Below are 18,041 nucleotides of genomic sequence, written 5' to 3' on the forward strand. Positions count from 1 at the left end.
TACTAGGGTACCCAATTACTCTTAGTAAAATTAATTAAATATGCCACAACAGATTCCTTGTGGAATTCACACTCAACCTCCCACTCATCACAAATCAAATCCAATGGTCCTCCTCACCCTATGCCTATACAGTAACTCAAAGGGTGAAAAACCTGTGGATTCCTGGGGTACCTCTCAGTATGCAAACAGCAGATGGGTCAAATATTTGTCCCACTCGCCCTTAAAATAGTCTGTAAATGCCCTTATCGTGGTCTTTAGTGTAGAGTTTAAGCTTTCCACAAGACCATTAGTCCGGGTGTGGTAGGAGAGGTCTTTAGGTGCTTCACCCCACAGTGCTCCCACAGACAAGCTAGCAGGTCTGACATGAAATTGGAACCTCTGTCAGTCAGTATTTCACTCAAGAAACCTACTCTGCTGAAAATCTCTAACAAAGCATTTCCCACCTTCTCTGTCTCTATGGAGGAGAGAGCAACTGCCTCAGGGTACCTAGCAGCATAGCCTACTACCACTAGTATATATTTCTTCCCTGTGTAATGTGGGGTATTCAGAGGCTCCACAATATCCACAGTTACCCTCTGAAACAGCTCTGCAATCACAGGCAAAGGCATCAAAGTAGCTCTGAACTTGTTTCCTGCCTTGCCTACTTTTTGGCACTGGTCACAGGTCCTGCAGTACCCTGTTACATCCCTTGCAATCCCAAGCCAATAAAAGTTCTGTATAATACATATCTTGGTATGCTTTATGCCCATATGCCCTGCAAAAGGAATGTAATGGGCTATGAATAGAACTGCCAGACTATAGGCTCTGGGCACAAACAATTGCTGTACTACCTCATACTTTAGCCCTTACTCAGGGGTCCAGTCTCTATACAGTAACCCTTTGTTCCTGTATACAAACCCCCCCTTGTCCTTGAGACTCAGGTGCCTCCTTAGCTACCTTCCTCAAGCCTCATAATGTAGGGTCCAAGATCTGAGCCTGTCTCAACTCTACCTTTGTGAGCTTTCCCAGTTCCCCTTCCACAGGAAGTCTGGTGTCTTCTGACAGCAGCATCTCACTGTCCCTGGGTACTACCACTCACCTCTGCCCTTGCAGTCACTCTGTTCAAGGGAACACCAGTACCTATCAGCAGCTGTGGCTCATCTTCAGGCTCTCTGCTACAGGGTAGCTCCGCCCCTTAAATAGCCACATCACCAGCCCCAGCTTCAAGTGTTGGGTCTGTCTGGATCTCCCCCAGGCTAACAGACCCCACATGCCTCTCTCAAAACCTGACTGCATGCACACAAGATACAGAATTATCAAAATCACTCCCTATCAAGACATCTGCATGGATATCCTCAAAAACACCTACTTGCTTGCTTCCTTTTCCATTCTCCTAGTCAAGATGAGCCCTGGCCAAAGGCATTTGGAATGGAGTCCCTCCTAAAGCTCTGACTGGAGTGGACTGACAAAGCAAGTTCTGCTCCTCTTTAACCACTGCAGGCTTCACAATGGTTATGTCACTGGCTGTGTCTCTCTTAGCAGTGGGCTGTTTTCCACCCACTATGATAGGATACAAACTCCAGTAATAGTTTGGTACCCCTGTTGTCTCCAGACAACATACCACTGGCATACTGTTATTCCTACTTGCTGCCTCCCCCAACATTTGTTCCCCACCTTGTTTCAGTGGACATTTGTATGCCACATGGCTCCTCTGGATACATTTAAAACATCTAAACCTTGGTCCTGGCCATGTACCTGAACTAGTGGCTTCCCTTGTTACTGGTGGACTCTGTTGGGGTGGTTTAAGTTGCCCATCATTGGTTCCCTTATATCCATGTGCAGTACTGAGTATCTCCTTCTTGTGCAGTGGTGCCCTGCTTGCTAAGTAGAGAACCCCCATTCTCCCCATCTCATTTGCAGAATTACACTCCCAGTCTGCTAACCAGATTCTCACTTCATCCAGCAAAGTGCTAAGGGCTTGTTCCCTCACCTAAAGGTGTCAGCCTTTCAAATGTGGGGACCTGACACCCACTCACCCACCATTTTCATCTGCCTTACATTTATGCTCACAGAACTTTTTTCTGTAAGCTTCAGGTGTTATCTTAAAACATTCCAATAAACATTGTTTAATCTTGTCATAATTTAAACAATATCAGAGAATTTAGAAACATCAGATGTTATATTGTCCTATCTCAGATTCATTCTTAATGGCTGGGTTTGGAACCGATTCTTGGTTCCGATTTGGCTGTATACTAAAGCTCGTAGTCTTCTACTTGGCTCAAGGCTGAATCTCTATCCCATCATGCACTGGTGTAATTCCCTACATCTCATTTGCCGGTAAACAGATTGGGGGCTCTTCATCTTGGGCGTGGCTAAGTGTTGACTTTTTTCAAATTGTCTTTATTCTTAGTTTTTTGTAGATATAGTTAGTTAGTTATATAGATTCTATAGTGTGTTACTTCACTTTCGGTGTGCATGTTGTTTACATATATTTAACCGTTACTGCATTTGTGGTTGGCAGTCGCCTTTTTCTTGTCAGGCCTTCCACTTCCTATCCCATCTAAACCTCTTAACCTGTGTTTTTAGGGTTTTGTTAAAATCTCCCGTTGGCGCACTCTTTAAGTTAGAAGTGTGTCCAACTCAATGCTGTTTGTAATCCTTTTCTTCTAAGCTTGTAGTTAACTTAGCTTGTGCCCATTTAAGTTAGAGGGCCAAGCGCCGATTTAATTTAGAAGGCAAAGCTAACTTCCTTTCCCCTTTTTTTTCTCTTGTAAATCATTATTGTAGTCTTTTGAAAATCTTTAGATATATTAGATATATTACGTTAGTGTGTGTTGTGCATTTATATATATATATATATATATATATATATATATATATATATATATATATATATATGGGTCTACTTCATTTGATCGAAAGACCATTTGACCTAAACCCATTTGATTGAAAACCAGGATTTGTCCCCCTTCCCAATGTGCTACCCTGGATTTGGTGTATATATATATATATATATATATATATATATATATATATATATATATATATATATATATGGGTCTACTTTGAATAACCGAACCGCCACTTCACCGACACCCAGAAGATCGAGACGGAACGACCAAACAGGTAGGTGATCGAAAAGGCGATATTCCGACAGCCGAAAGACCGACAACGGCAACGTGTGAGCGATCCGTAAGTGTGCGATAGTGATGGATTTAGGATTGGGGAGCGGACAGGTAAGTGTACGATAGTGAGGGATTTTAGGTTAGGGTGTAGGAAAGGTGAGTGTGCGGTAGTGTCGAACTTAGGGTTCCGGTAAGGTAAGTGTGTGATAGTGACATGGTGTAGTGTAGGGAAGGGTTGAGTGTGTTAGGGTTAGTATGCGGGTGGAGTGAGTGTGCGATAGTGACGGGCTTAATGTTTTAGGGTGGGTTAAGTGAGTTAGGGTTAGGGTGCAGGTAGGGTAAGTGTGCGATAGTGACGGTGTTGAGGTTTAGGGGTGGGTTAAGTGAGTTAGTGTTATGGTGCAGGAAGGGTAAGTGTGCGATAGTGATGGTGTTGAGGTTTAGGGGTGGGTTAAGTGAGTTAGGGTTAGGGTGCAGGTAGGGTAAGTGTGCGGTAGTGTCGGATGTTAGGGTTAGGGTTTAGGTTAAGGTTAGTGGATATGTTATTGTGTGCAATATGTAGTTTACGTTTTTTGTGTCGGTGTAATGGTGTTCGGTTTTTTGAGTTGTTGGTGTTTGTCGGTGTTGTGTGTTTTCGGTTGTTTGGGGTCGGTAAATTGTGTGTCGGTGAATCGGAAGTTCGGTTATACAAAGTAGACCCATATATATCTATATATATATATATATATATATATATATATATATATATATATATATATATATATCTATATCTATATAGTTAGGGGGTTTGTGGGGTACAGTACTGCACTTTTTGTTTTATCTTCTTCTTTTAAAGGAAACTAGGTGGGGGGCTGTGCCCCCAGACCCCCTAACTATATACATCAACTCTAGGGTCGCACAACATTGGGGAAGGGGACAAATTCCAGTTTTATGCCTTAAATACTGGTTTTCAATCAAATGAACTTTCGGTCAAATGGGTTTAGTTCAAATGGTCTTTCAATTAAATGTAGACCACTATATATATATATATATATATATATATATATATATATATATATATATATATATATATATATATATCTTAAGTGGGGTATTAGTCTTCAGTTAGTATAAAACATAGTGGTGTCTTGTTGCCCACTTTGTGATAATGTCTAAAGACCAGAAGACACAAAGCCATCTGGCTTTAAGAAATGCCAGAAATGCTCTCAGAAAATGTCCATAACTGATGGACATAGTATATGCGCATACTGTGTCAGAGCCATTAATTTGCAAGAGTCATGTACTATCTGCCATTCTTTTAGCTCTAGGGTTTTACTAGAGAGGAAAAACAAACTTATTGTAAGAGGACTTCTAAAGACTCCTTTTTCTGAAACTTAAGAAGGTCAGAGCACCTCCAGTAAGTCCAAGTCACCATCTGCTAAAACAGACAAACCTGCCAAGAGATGATCTTCATCTTCTTCTGGCCACTCAGAACTGCCAGAGAAGTTAGCAAATACAACTCCATCAAATCCCAACCCTACTGGACCAGACAAATCAACATCCTCAGCACCAGAGTTTGGAGCCGAGAGAGACTCAGATTCAGAGCCGGTCACCTGAATTGTTACCAGTCTCCCCTATACTGCGATCTTCCCTTTTACAGAGATCTCACTCAGCAACTCTTTCCTCTAGGTCCTCCAGAAGCCTATTGGATGATGATGATGTGGATAGGGTGATGCGTAGACTGCTGAAGATGCCGGCACTGGCAAAACTCCTGTCGGCTCCAGCCCAGTTGGTTTTGGAGCCAGCAAAGACCATTTCATGCACGTCGATTCCTCTTCTAAGCCAATCTGGAACACCGGAGCTAGAATTCCTGGAACCAATTGTAGTAGATACTTCAGTGTTGAGACCCACCATGGGGATTTCAAACCCATTGTCTGGTCCGACATCCTCGGTGCCGTTCGAGATGTCTAGGAGGTGAAGCTCTCCGGTCGGGTCCAGAGGGGACGCTTGGACAAGAGACTTTTTGGTTCTGACCTTGCCTCTCGGGGCCTCAGCATGGGTGAGCTCAGCTCCTACATCAGCTTTAGAACCAGCCCCCTTGGCTCCAGGGTTCGCCTCTGCTTCTTTGGAACCAGAACCATACATTAGCTGGAGGGATCTCAGATAAGGTATCCTCTCAGCTATCCACCTTAAACTCCATAGTGAACTCTTCCATGAGACTGATCTCTTATGGAGTGGATGGAGCGAGCAGGCAGCGGGTTCAGGGGTTTTCCTAACTAGACACTCCTGGATGCACTTTTGTAACTTTGCAGAACCCTTTAAGTCTACCTTTATCAATGCCCCTTTTGATGGTTCCTCACTTTTTGGACCCAAAGTAAAAGAGACACTCACCAGATGCGAGCAAGAAGTAAAAACTCTCTCTGCCATTGGAGTAAATTTTTCTGTACCTTCTAAACCCTACCCCAAATGTCCAAAGGGGGGAAAAATGTGGTTCAGAAAATCCCAGGGAGTTTTTCAAGATGCATGAGGTGAATCTTTCCCTAGGGGCAGAGGGGGAAGTAATAATGGCAGACGCTGTCCATGTGGCAGAGGGGGTTCCGGAAAACCAGGGTGACCATGATACCTATCACAGCTGACCCTTCCAGAACTCCTGAAAGGAGATCCACCTGCCCTCCTCTGAAGGCAGTTGGGGGTCGGTTATCTTTGTACCTAGAAGCCTAGTGAGAGATAACAAGAGACAAGTGGGTACAAAACATAATATCCAGAGGTTACTCCATACGTTTTTGTCTTCCTGTCCCAAATGTCAAAAACATCCAAGATGTTCCACCCAGTGTAAGGGAACAAGCAACTATAGAGATTCAAAAGTTGCTGGACAAAAGAGTCATCCAAATAGTCCCCACAGACCAAATAGGATCTGGAACTTACTCAAGATTCTTTTTAGTGCCAAAAAGAACAGGGGACTGGATATCCATCTTGAATCTCAGCAAACTAAATGAATCTATAAAGAAGACCAAGTTCTGGATGGTGAAAATGCAGTCAATTCTTCCCTTCTTAGGGAAGGACAATTGGATGTGCTCGATAGACCTCCAGGACAGGCCATCAAGGAGTCATTTGCATTTCTGGCTGGGAGCCAGTCATTACCAATTTCAAGCTCTGCCTTCTGGTTTCACTACAGCCTCCAGTGTTCACCAAATGAATGGCAGTATTAACGGCTCACTTGAGGTGGCTAGGATTCCAAGTGTTTCCATATCTAGATGACTGTTTCCAGACTGCCACCACCAGGCATCTATTACAATAGGCAAGAGATGCCACATTACACCTTTGCTCTCACTTGGGGATAACAATAAATTCAGAAAAATCTACCTTGTTGCCATCTCAGCATATTACCTTTATAGGAGCAGATCTAGACTCAGTCTTCATGATGGCAAAGCTACCTGTGGAAAGAGCTGCTCTACTCAGACAAAAGATTTTCAGTCTTCTGTCAGACCAAAGTAAAGGTGAAAATGGTTCTAAAATTCATAGGAACCATGGCAGAAGTGATAACCCTGGTTCCCCTTGCTGGTATGCACATGAAAATTCTTCAGTGGCTCCATTTTTGTCAATGGTCATTACAAGAACTTCCCATGTCTTACCAGATCAGGATTACAGAGTCATGCAAGAAGGATCTACGATGGTGGCTTCTTTCCAGTCACATGACGTTGGGTCGGCCTTTTATCCCAAAACAGCCTGTGGCGACAGCAACCATGGATGCCTCCTAGATAGGGTGGGGCGCATTATCTGGGGAGGACAGTCCAAGGCACCTGGCAAGAACACGAGGCCCATTTGCACATCAATGTCCTAGAGATGAGAACAGTGCTGTTGGCGTTGCAAGCACTTCAGGACTCTCTTCTTCTAGGGACATTTGCAAATCAGGAAGGCAACATGTCAGTGGTCTGGTACATAAACAAGCAAGGAGGAACAAGGTCCTACCCCCTTTGTCGAGAGGCACTCAGAGTATGCCAATTGGCAACCTCTTCCCAAAGTTTTCTGGTAGCAATGCATACCCCAGGGAAATCCAACATGAGAGCGATATTAATGACTCACAAGTGGTCCCAAAAACAAGAGATAGCAGAAAGGATATTTCAAAAATGGGGCCAGCCTTGCTGTGACCTCTTTGCCACTCCCATGAATACCAAATGCAGCAGCTACTTTACCCTGATCCCTCCTCTGAGGGAGTCACCAAGGGACACACTTGTTCATGATTGACCCTCAGGACTACTTTATGCATTTCCCCCATTTCCCCTAATACCCAGAGTCATTCGGAAAGCCAAGTCATTGGGAAGCAAACTAATTCTCATTGCCCCATACTGGACTCATCAGATTTAGTTCCCCTTTCTCTGGCCTCATCTTCAGGAGGAACCGTGGGTTCTGGACCCAGTTCCAGACCTTCTGATTCATACATCCGGAACACCCCACCCCTCCCTCCAAACCCTCAAGTTGACAGCATGACTGCTCCAGTTCCAAATTTAATCAGGTTTCATAATTTCACACCGGCAGTGAAACATATTCTAATATCTTCACACAAGGCCTCAACCAGAAAGTTATATCTTAGTAAATGGAAAAGGGTTCCGTACTGGGCTTCACAAAAGACATTGATCCTTTCTCTGCCCCAGTCAGCTCTATTCTTGAATTCCTGGCAGAGCTGTTTCATCAAGGTTCCACTGCAGCTACTATAAAAGTCCTATTAGCTGCAATTTCTAGTTTTCATATAGGTGATTTGAATCCTAACTTGATGTCAGACAGATTATGCAAAGCATTTTTAAAAGGCACTTGTTTATTAAGGCCTCCCATTAAAGACCCTCTATCACCATGGGATTTGAATTTTGTCCTAGCACACCTAACTCTGCCTCCCTTTGAGCCGGTATCAACATGTGATCTCAAATTTTTATCATGGAAAACAATTTTATTAGTTGCCATTACTTCTCCAAGGAAAGTCTCAGAATTACAAGCTTTATCCATCAGACCTCCTTATATGATCTTCCATAAGGATAGAGTATCCCTTCGAACTAACCCATCCTTTTTACCTAAAATATGCTCTCAGTCTAATCTAAACCAATCTATTGAGCTGCCAGTGTTTTTCCCTAGTCATGGCAACAAGTCAGAATACAAGCTCCAACAATTAGATATGCATAGACAACTGCACTTCTATTTACACAGAACCAAAGTTTTTACGAAATCGGATCAGCTGTTTATCTCCTTTTCAGAAGCAGAAAAAGGCATGCACATTTCTAAGGTCACACTCTCAAACTGACTTTCAAGTTGTATCACCTTTATCTACACTACTAATAACAGAGCTCTACCCTTTACAGTCAAGCGACACTCCATAAGGGCCATAGCAACATCATCTGCTTATCTAGCTAGACTGTCACTGGACAGCATTTGTGCTGCTGCTACATGGGCAAGGCCCCATACCTTTATCACTCATTACAAAGTAGATTTGGACTCCAGGGAGGGACAGAGCCTCCTTTGGTTCCACTGTCCCTAAGAATGCACTCCCATGAGCCATCCAGAAATGTGATGCTAGGGACACTGTCCCAACCAGTAAGAATGAAGGCAAGATAGGATAACACAACACAAAAAAAGTTATGTACTCACCATAATGTTCCATGTTTGTTGTCCATCTCACCTTCATTCTTAAGTCTCTCCCACCTTCCCCCAGCCCAAGGCTTGTGGAGGGCTTAGAGGGTTTTTTTTCCCTTTGGCAAGGAAGTTCTCTGACTTTCTTTCTTATCTATATAGTCTACAGAATATTATACATGTAGACTCATTACTATGGTTATCAGCAAATAAGATCTGGGGAATTACACCAGTGCATGATGGGATAGGGATTCAGCCATGAGCCAAGTGGAATACTCCGAGCTTTAGTATATGGCCAAGTTGGTTCCCGAACCCAACAAGTAAAATAAAGGCAAGATGGACAACAAACATGGAACGTTATGGTGAGCACATAACTTCTTTTTATATCTTTACTATGGAGTAATGGGGGTCAGGAACCATACCCAGAGCCCTTGGTCAACATCATATTGTCTACAAACTGTTTCAAATATATGAATACAACTATCAAAATTATCACCTCTTTATACTGTGTAAAAAATTTACTGAATTTTTTTGCTTCCGTGATTTGGTTATTCCATCCCTCATTACCTCCATGTTCCTGTAGAAGGGTCAGCATGTCCCTCTCATGCTGGCACTGCTTCTCATTTTCTTCAGCCTCCAAATGCCTCAGTATCTCTGCCGATTCTAATTCCAAACGTTTGGCCTCCAGATCAAGTCTCTCTAACTCCAGATGGGTTTTTAAATCCTCTGTGGAAAAGGTGAAATGCCTTGTTTCTGAGGGCTGCACATCCCCATCACCAGACTGGTTGTCTTCCTGGCTTCTGGTCTATGTTGCAGCTGTGATTAAGGCTGAAATCATTTCCTCTTTAGTCAGGTTGGTATGGACCAGTCCTTTGGATTTGCACACCTTAGCCAACTGGTTCACTATCACTTTGCCATAGTCCTTTGCTAACATCTTTGCTTGCTTTCCCTGGCTAAACCATGCTAACAAAAGTAAATAAGACTGTTGTGAAAAATGAAACTCTGTATCTTTACCTTGCAGCTGTTTAGAGTACACACACCTTTAGTGACAACTGATTACAGGCTACAGAAGTTCAATTAACATCGACACACCACTGCTCACCAATATCTGATGTCCCTCCTCTGGGCCAGTATCAAGGAGCCTTAATCCTCACCACTGACACTGGTGGGAAACATTCACTTAGAACAAAAATGGATACATACAGTATTTTCAGGTGCAGCTCTCTGCACCAAGCACAATTTCCCATTAGAGCATACAGGGAGCACACTCCAGACCTGAGGCTGGGTTTTTCTCCAGGCACCAGATAAGACTTAACCTTTCTCTCTGCAGAAAACAATGCTCTGTGTCACTGTTCCAAGTAGCTGACACACACACACAAACACACTGTGATTTTATTTTCACACAAACAGACACACACACAAAACTGGAAAGGCTGGCACAGATTTACCTGCTATACCACCTTCACCCAGGCTATAAGATAGATTCCCTGTCACCAGCCATCTACTTTAAGGTTCTTACCAGGTTACCCAATTACTCTCAGTAAAATTAATACATACACAAATCTTAGTGTTTCCAAGTGGGGCGACTTTCAGGAGCATGAAGCCCACAGTGCCACCAAACAAATGCAGTTGCTCTCCAAGATTAATCTATTTTCTAAAAGACCAGCCACAATGAATGGCTTAGATACATTTAATAATAAATAATAACATAGAAAAGAAAAACAAATACTGAATATCTAGTGTTTATATTACATTATCGACTGATGAAAAGAGTGAATGCTCTCTCATCGAACAGATAATGTCGAAAGTCCTAAACAGCAAAGACATGGAACAGCGAATTTTTTTGCTCTGCAAAAAAAAAAAAAAAAAAATCTTAAAAGACAAACTTAAATATACCATCTCCAAGATCGTACCATGGTGGAGGAAATGGCAAAGTCCCGAAGACATGGGCCACCATTTTTTTTTCCCCTGGGAAAAAAAACGATGTTCCGTGTCTTCACTGTTTAGGTCTTTCGACATTATCGGTTTGATGAAAGAGCGTTCATTTTTTTCATCAGCCGATAATGTAATATCGACCCAATATCTATTTACAATAAATACAAGTTTCAATTCAAAGGAAATATAAAAAAATAACAGAGATGGAAAGTCTCACACAGATACAGAAAAACAATACTTTTAGCTAATCTCACTGTTTTCCTAACTGACTGAAAAATTACAATTCCCTGATTACTTACTAAAGTGAGGCAAGATGACGTCGATAAGTGTGCTATTTCTTTTCCAAAAGCAGAGTGCTGATGTCACTATTATATATCTCACTAATATCTAAATACAATTTCAGTGCTAGCTGTAGAATGACATCACATCTGGTCACCTGACTATGTGGTTCCCACATTACTCCCCTGACTAGACGGTGAACCAGAATATAGCACAGATATGTCAAAATACACACCTGGAGCATTCCTAAGGCATCTAGAGACTGTAAAAAATTCCAATATTTTCATCCTTCTTGTAGAGACTAACCTGCCATTCTCTGGCACCCCAGGATAGCAATTAGTTCACCACTAAGGACAACAAGAGGAGGATCTCAGACCAGACACTGTATCTCTGGCTGCATTCATGCCTCTGAGATAAAATTTTTATGGCCTAAACCAAGTCTTTTAATTTCAAGCTATTTTTCTTAAGGTAAACTGGGCTGAGCTTAACCCCTTCCCTTCTAGCATCCTCTGTTAACATATATACATTTTAGCAGTTACCACAATACAGCCTGGCATACATGTATATTTCTTTACTGTCTAGCAAGACCCAGTGTTGAAACATTTTTAACACAAGCAGCTTTACAACTACATTTTTGACAAAAGCATCTGTACAAAACAGTTTGATATACAAATGACATAACATTCTTTACAAAGCTCAAGCTAGTCATGCTGGCATATGTTACAAATGCACTGCCCTAATCTCTCTGGCTTAGCTGGCACTATGTCACATTGTCACAATTAGTATAATGAAAGAAATGAAATGTATAAAAGGAGGGGTAAAAAGTACACAAGAGCAGATTATGTATGTAGCATGTGGAAAATATGTATAAAGATGGAAAAAAGAGAGAGAATGAAAAAGTTTAAAAATGAAATTAGTATAACTGAACAGGATGAAATACTTAAAATAAATGTTTTGATTCAGTATCAGTCTCCGATGGTACAGAGTATGGCCTGTATAAGAAAGTAATGGATTGACAAAGACAGTATTTTGTAAATGTAATGAATGGATGGTTGACGGTTTGTTTGTTGAAGGAGACTTATACAACAGAATATTACAGTGTATGTGGAAGAAAGATGAGAAGAACGAAATAAAAAAACTGAGACGTATCATTCAAAATCAAAATGTTTTAATACATTTTTGTTGTTAATACAGTGGAGAATGGAATGATGGATGAGGAGATATTATGGAGGAAAGGTTACAGGACTTCATTCTTCTTCAATGGGAGGCAAGGGTCTGCAGAAGAGAACTATACAGAATGCTGATATAACACTGGCAGTAAAAGACAGGATTTTAGAACTTAACAAGTGATAAGTACAACACTGGCAGTGAAAGACACAGAGTTTGAGAACTTGGGGACAAGTAAATGCATGACAATCATGGAGAAAGGTTGACCAGTAATGTGATTAGTGACAGAGAGAATTATCCTGCTAAAGGACCATAATAAGTATGTGGCTAGGGAATCCCAACAATGATAAAGAAGTTTGAAAGGGTGGGATTTCTTTCTGCTGAAAAATGGGATTGGCAGTACAGAAGCAGCTCAGAGTAGAATTCTAGGGGGGTGATCACATCCCCCTGGTGAATGAGATAGGGTGAATGTTAAACAATGGAAGGCTACAGGGAGTATGCTGGTATACTGGCCATCCTCCAGGATGTTCCTATCCCAGTGGTGAGGTGCTCAGGAATCTCATACCTACTCTGTGTTTGTTAGCTGAAGGTATTAAGACTTTAATATGAATTTGAATGATCTGGGAATTGAAACCCTTCATTCTGTTCCTCTTCTGTTATGCAGTACAAACAGTGTGGTCTTACCCAAAGCATACAGAATTCCTAAATCTTTCTGCATATTTTGGTATAGAATTTTTTACTATTAAGTATTTACATCTCCCACACTGACTTCATCACTGGCGTTTTGACTCAATGTCTCCCTACTGAATGTTGGCACTCAAAATGCCAAGTTCAGAAAAGATAAAAAAAATGAAAAGCCTGAGAAGAGTGAATCTTAAAAATCGCTTCTTCTTCTGTTCTTCTGGCTTTTCCCGTTTAGGGGTCGCCACAACAGATCATCTGTCTGCTCATGATTGGCAATAGAGTTTTATGGTGTCGAGTTGCCAGCCCGGCACCCAACCTTCCACAGAAGGCACACACACGCACACACTCACACCTAGGGCCAGTTTAGAGTGTCCAATCCACCTACTGCATGTCTTTGTGATGTGGGAGGAAACCCACGTGACCACAGGAAGGACATGCATATATATATATATATATATATATATATATATATATATATATATATAGATTCACTTCAGAAGCTCGAAGTTACAAAATCTCGAACTTCAAATAACCGAAACCAAAACATCGAGTTTTGTAAACTTGAACTTCTGAAATGAAACCAAAAAAAGACAAACTTCACTGTGCCCCCCACACCCCCCCCTACTAAAATATACCAACTCCAAGATCGCGTTACAGTGGGGAATGAAATCTCCGTCTTGCGCTGTATGCGAAGCAAAACGGAGATTTCTCATTTCTTGTCAACACCACACAAAAAAACATTAAGTACACACAGAGCGTACAAGAATCCTTGCCTCTGTGTGTACGCAATGTATTAAGGTAAGTAAACTTTTATTTTTCAACACTACACGTATTCGATTTACTGAAATCTTGATCATATGGTCTCGACCATACGAAATTCGAGATTTCAGTAATTCGAGTATGTGAAGTGTGCCCATATATATATATATATATATATATATCAACTCCAAGATTGTTATACCTGCTCAAATACAAACTTAAAATTAACAGATATTGCTGAGTTCTGTTTCACAAATGTATGTAAAATATGCAGTCATGACTCACTAAAACATCACTCTTTATTTACCTATCAATATTGACAATAATAAATTTAGTTCTAGGTCAAATGTCAGTTGCAGACTAAATGGTTATGTTAAGCTGACACCCTCATTTGAACTTTTGAAATATCTCAATTCTCATATGTGCTGTCTGTCTCTTTATCATCTTTATTTACAAGTACTGTTATGTTAAAGGTAATGCTGCATACAACCAATCATATTTATACTCCTGTAGCACTCATTACTAATCATTCACTATATTAAACTAAAAACTTGCCAAACAAACCATGCTTGATTGTACATTCTCATTAGACTACTGTGTCTGACTACCAGAATTAAATTTAACATATATGTATTCGCTTTTAAATCCCATATAAACTAATCACCTGTTCTGATACAGAACATTTTATTTACTGGAATGTTGTTCTAAAGCTGATGCATTTTTAAGGAGCAGTTCTTTCACTTTTCAGTATATAAACAATCTTTTCCATGAATGAGTTAAGGTGCTCTGATCGCTGAAGTATATCAATCCACACCCACTGGCATACTTAACATAAATCTTGTTATATGGTTTATACCAATTAAAAGTAAAGGATTCAAGTGTATGTGTGTGTGTGTGTGTGTGTGTGTGTGTGTGTGTGTGTGTGTGTGTGTGTGTGTGAGAGAGAGACAGAAAGAGGTGCTGTTACAAAGAGTGTGAATTGTTTCTGTATCTGTGTAGTGCAGAACTTGACACACACTTTGTTCCCAAAGAACACCAGTCACTACAGGTGTTTGACAAGCACTGCAGGGACACTAAATGGAGTGTTGTGAGTTGGCACATGTTGTATATCAAAGTAATTTATCTCACTAGTAGGTCAGCAGAGCTACCTGATTTGTCCATTAACCCAGCTTTAGGAAGGTAATACACATGGAAACACACAGCAAGACTGACCCACATGCCAATAACTTGGTCAGGTAGGGCTGTAGGTCAAAACATTTCTTTCAAATTCAAGCATTATCATCAGCATCAAAATAATTAACAGTCAAGGAGATTCACATCCTCTGTGTACTTTACAGCGCCTGAATAAAAAGTTTTCTACAAACACTTAAAAAGTCTATCAGCTAGAAACAACTATAAAACTATGACTCTGACATCAATGGAAAATCACTTGTCTTGTTTTTCTTTATTTTGCTTTATTTCCAAATATTAATGTATATCCTGTGATTTAGAGACATAATATGTGTGGAAAATACTGTACCAAAAGGACTTTGTCATCAAAGAATCATCTTCAAAAAGTCATCTTAAGTTCAGCTGTGTTTTAACCTACTGCTTATGATTTTACAAATTACATAAACATTTACTATAGGATAAGAATTACACAATTATTTTAGAAAGGGTGTTTTAAAGTATAAACACAAAAGAATGCTTACAATACAAGAGCTAAATAATATTTTAATTGTTCCTTCTTATACCATTATCTATGTCAATATGACACATTTTGCAGTCACTAGTGTATCTCTCTCTCTCTCTCTCTCTCTCTCTATATATATATATATATATATATATATATATATATATATATATAGATATGCACACACACACACACACACACACACACACACACACACACACACACACACACATGCACACACACACACACATGCACATATATATTTTTTTTGAGTAATAAAGACGTATCTTTCCAGAAATGAGACCATTGAGTGTCGGATGTGCCATGTCGTGATATTCTGTTTCTGAAGTGTCTGGTAGAAACTAGCTGTTGATTTGGTCAATGAAAATCTGTCTCCTTCTCCATTGGTAGTTTAGAAGACATTTCCATAGATAAACAGTACAGCAGATGTGACTTGTATTATTGCCAGAGAGTTGTTCTAGACAGCTACTCCACAAAAACAAATCAGTGACCAAAGAAGGACAAGGAGTCTCCTGAGGGAGAATGATCCATGCAAAGAAGTGAGCTGCAAGTAAAGTTAATGAAGAAGGCAGGTTATCATTGCTGAAGATGAGACCCAGGTAGTTAATGTAGATGGAAAAAGATACTGGTTAGCAGAAGATCATGCAACGGGGATTATATAAACATATGGAAAAAGTAAATGCACTACTGATGGACAACTGACAGTAATCATGCATTTCTCTGTCACAAAAATTGATATAAATAGGCCTAGTCCAACCAAGTTTGCTAATGAATCAAACTGGAGATGGCCATCAAATTCTCTTAGGGTAAGGCAAACAAGTGCTTGGTGTGTTAATCATGGGCTTATCCTCAATGTTACAAAATGCAGCACAACTGCCTGTATTTCATCTGCTTAACATACAGATATCATTCATCTTACATGCACCAGGGACATGGGTACATTTGTTGATAACATGCTCTCCTTTGACTCCCATGTCTCTATGGTTGATAGAACATCTTTTTACCTTTCATAACATATTTTGCAGAGAATCTCCTAAAGGACCAAAGAAGTTATATTCACATTTTATTTCTTCCTTATTAGGCTCATCACTGATTATAGTGTTCTCTTTGGCATGTACCTCTTTAAACATCTAAATGACCTTGATAGATATCAATGTTACTTCACCAATAAGATTTACGGTCTCTGTTCCTTTATCTACTATGACAGAATAAAATCCCTGTCCCTTTGGTCAGTGACAAACAAACTCCTGAGGGGTGATCTTTGCTTAGTCTTCCATGATGTGAATGACCAGGCACTCTGAATTTCTTCAACTAAATAAAGTCAGCATAAAGCAAATGGAAACTCTAGAGATCTAAACCTGTAATCTAGAGATGTAAACCATTAATCTAGAGATCTAAACCCGTAATCTAGAGATGTAACTTGTACTTCCACATCAACACCACCAGATGTCACTACAAGTACCACAAGTACCTCAACCAAAGTATTTCCCATTTCCAGACTAGCATGTCCTTGTACATAAACAATGTATGCCCACAGCAGCCTTTATAACAAGTCAGGATGATAATTTTATAATCTTCAAAAATAAAACAAAAAATATGCAGTTTAAATAACTATATAAAATTAGAAATAATATGAAAACATTGGTTAAGAATTGATGCAAGGTATATGGCGATCATTTAATATTTAAAGAAATTTAGACAGTTTGTAGAGAAATTAAACATAAGTTAGTTTAATACAAATAGAAATTGCAATATGAAGTGAGAAAAACAGGCTTATGGTATATTTCGAGAGAAAGTCAATGAAGAGAATTACAGAAACTAGCTAGCCTTAAAATGGCTTGAAAGGGCAGCTAGTCTAGTCCTTACCTATGAGGCTACACATTTTATCTTTAGCAGCTGATATACTGAAATTATATAAAGTAAAACACCACAGCAGTACCAGGCAAAGTTGTGGCAACAAACCAATAAACAAAAAAACACCAGGAATGCACGACGAGGGCACTAATTCAAGGTTTTTAGCGTAGTCAAACTTTAATATTTGCTATTTGTCAAACAGACTTCTTCAGAAACTAAACATAAAAGCTCTGTCAGTTAACATTTAAATAGTGTCAGCAATAAACTATAGCCAATCAGCACATCACATTAATTGAAATCACTTACATACATACTTGAATACTAATTTAAAAATATGTTAAGTAAAAACCAAATATTCCTATAAAAACTTCAACAAGAAAAACTTTCTGATAAAAAACACAACAAATATTTTATAAAAAACAAATACTAATACTTATTGATAGTAACTTTCCTATTTTTTTAAAAAAACACTATGTTCACAGCATCATTAAGACCAGGGAAGATATAGGAGGCCAACCTGAATCGCCATTCAGCCTCCTTGTGGGCAACCAGATTTCTAAAATTGGCCCCCCTTAAGTCCTGCCTAACCACTTCCAACACAGGAAAAAGTAAACTTTTCCCAGTTGAAACAAACGATGGAATGTTTAAACAAAGCATCGTTAGAATTTTTTGTTTTAATATCATACTCATGCTCCAGAATTCTCTTTCTTAAACTCCTACTAGACATTCCTACATAAAAAAACAGGACATGTAGAACATAAAGCAATATACACAATGCCTACAGTACTACAGTCCACCCTACCAGGAACCATGATAGTCCTGTCCAAATGGACTAGGGAAATGAGGGGACCTTCAAAAATAAATCTACAAGCTCTACAGCCTGAACATTTAAACATCCCCCCACCATGCCCAACAAGGCCCCTTACATCAGAATTGCTTCTGTTTGATTCCAAAAGTTGTTTTATACTGAA

The 18,041-nt window shown here is 39.9% G+C and overlaps 1 protein-coding gene across 1 annotated transcript in view; it reads right to left on the reverse strand.

Annotated features, from left to right (window-relative positions):
• The window catches only part of CADPS2 (calcium dependent secretion activator 2), a 5,163,308-nt gene that overhangs the window by 1,067,910 nt on the left and 4,077,357 nt on the right, over positions 1–18,041 (reverse strand). The window lies entirely within an intron of this gene.

Source organism: Protopterus annectens, chromosome 11.part0, assembly GCF_019279795.1.
Source record: "Protopterus annectens isolate FY-2018-M chromosome 11.part0, PAN1.0, whole genome shotgun sequence".
NCBI lineage: Eukaryota > Metazoa > Chordata > Ceratodontiformes > Protopteridae > Protopterus > Protopterus annectens.